Genomic DNA, 2,632 nt, shown 5'->3' with positions numbered 1-2,632 from the left:
GAGTAGGAAGTGGAAGGAAGACAAGGTTTGAGCCAGCTCTCAGACACTAGAATTGCATGAATATTATTACAATCAAATGAAGCAAGCATATCAGTGTAGCTAGAAGGCACACTCTGAGCATTTATATGTAAAACATTGAAATTATTAACTCAATCTATAAAAGCTTTCTCAAGTTCACTACGAAGAGAGAAGGTAGGTGAGATGCTGTAGTAGCTTTCATCAGCGGAGCTTTGGCTGCTTGAGGAATTCAAGGACAAAAAATCAACTTCACTGCTATCACTAGTATCTGCTATTACCAGCTACAATTTATCAAGATTAAAAAGTACAGAACAAATAAATAATAATTAATAAGTAATGTTACAATAATACTTAGATCAATTATAACTAAACTAACTAACTAAACAATAATACTTATATTAGTTATAACTAATGTTATGTATCTAAATCCAACGAAAAATATATGTATATATTATATTGCGTTTTCAAGTTATATTAATGTGTTTGAAATTAATATAATATTAGTGGTTTTATTCAAAAAACTGTATCCTGTTAACGCCAGTCTCACATGAATTAATTGAACAGAAATTATTAGCGCAAATTATTACAACTAATCAAATTAACAATAACATTATAAAATTTATAGATTATGTTGCTATATAATGATATGCAATGTTACACCAAGAGTATTTTGAATATCAAATTGATATTATTTTACAATGAAATGTATAGTAAAATGATGATACAGTTACAGAACAGACTTACAAACATTGTCAATTTATGTATTAGTATTATTATGTTTTATTATTACAATGTTACACCAAGAGTATTTGAATATCAAATTTATATTATTTTACAATGAAATGTATAGTAAATATAAATGAAGATACTTACAGAACAGACTTACAAACATTGTCAATTTATGCATATGTTTTATGAATAGAAGTTATTAAATTGGATTAACTGATATATTATATTATGAACCAAACAATTAGAAACTATAAATAAAGTTTAAATGCAGTTTATTGTTCACCAAAAAGTAGTATAAAGTAAGTATATAGTTTAACTCTAAACTTAATATTTGATTTTAAGTTTATTAAATATATAGTTAATTAAATTTCTCGTAGGTAAATAGTGACACAAAAATGTAAACAATATTACCTAATATTATATTATGTTGACTAGGCACATATAATCAAGTAATGCTTACATATTGTAGAACATTTATCATATACCACTTTAAAGTACAAACTTATTTCAAGATTCATAGTTTCAGTTTCAGTTCTATCAAATAAATTAAGTCTAAGTTAGAAATTAGTTATCAATTTAACATTGAATAAATTGAGATTAGTATTATAAACAAGAGTCCAGTGTTTAATAATAACAAATAATTTGTTACAAAATGTTGCTAGCCTTATAAAGTAGACATACAAGTTGAGGAGTAAGGAGACATTAAACAAAATAGAATTAGATGGAGATTAATACTTAGATTTAATAAATTCCTAGCCATACATACTGCAAATCATTATAGAAACACTAGATCAAGAAGTTTAATTCAAGTAATTTAAATGAAAAAGAACTTAGGATTTAATTTGTGTAATTATTACTTAAGTTTAGTTTATGCTTATTTACTTATTCCTGTTAGTTCTCTTTGGCCTGGTGTTACCTGCAGCCTCCTGCCTCTGATCAGCACCACACTCTCCAGCTCTCAATTGTTCGTGCGTTGTGTCGGTGGTAATAACATTTAATTCAGCGACAGAATTCACACTGTGTTTCGATCCCTTTGAATCAAGTATGAAAATAGTACCATTACTTGTCCAGGTTTTGTTCACCCCAAATTTTCGACGGGCAGTCATAAAAGTCTCATGTCTAGATTTGGTAAGAAACTCAGACAGAGTAATTCCAGACCCTTTTAGGGCAGTTTTACTAAACCATATTGATTTTTTTAAATCCACGTCTTCAAATTTTACAAGTATGGGCCGAGGCTTATCACTTTTATTTTTACCAACACGGTGTGACCTACTAATGGAAGTCACATCCAGCTTGGGGGTTTTAAGATGTTGGGTTAGGTTCTTAACGACAGCTGCCGAATGTTGTTTGCCAATGTGCCTCTTTACTATGCTCTGGTATTCCGTGCACCAGTAGCATTTTACGTCTGGGCCTCATTTCCGCTTGGTCAGATATTTTCTGAAGTAATTCTACTTGCCTGTGAAGCGTCGACAGTGACGCAATTACAAATGACCGAAAAGCGTAAAAGTCCCCGGCTACGTCGTTGACGTTTATATTAGTATTTGAAGCAGCTGCTGTGTTTTTAATGTTTTGGAGGTTATTCTCGAACTGCTCGAATCTTGTGGCGAAAGCTGTGGTCATATCGACCAACGATTTTTGAAGTGAATCAATAGACATTGATACAACTACTGCACCAGCACAAATAAATTTGAGAAACACGAAAGGAATATAACTGGTCAGTTAACAGGATGTATAGCAATTATTGAAGCATTATCAGATGCCTCAACAACACTAAAAAAATCTAGTTTATTTAATGAGGGTAGAAAAAAAATATTTTAAATACGTATGAACTTCTTTGCACTGAATTTAATCAAATTATATTTTCTTTCACTTTGATAATACTTGC

At 30.1% G+C, this 2,632-nt stretch overlaps 1 pseudogene; it reads right to left on the bottom strand.

Moving 5' to 3' along the window:
• Positions 1-1,624: 1,624 nt before the first annotated feature.
• On the bottom strand, positions 1,625-2,367 carry LOC126969186 (uncharacterized; annotated as a pseudogene).
• Positions 2,368-2,632: the final 265 nt, after the last annotated feature.

The sequence above is a fragment of the Leptidea sinapis genome, chromosome 17 (assembly GCF_905404315.1).
Source record: "Leptidea sinapis chromosome 17, ilLepSina1.1, whole genome shotgun sequence".
Lineage (NCBI taxonomy): Eukaryota > Metazoa > Arthropoda > Insecta > Lepidoptera > Pieridae > Leptidea > Leptidea sinapis.
The sequence above is the reverse complement of the archived record's forward strand: the minus strand, read 5'-3'. Positions and strand labels throughout refer to the sequence as shown.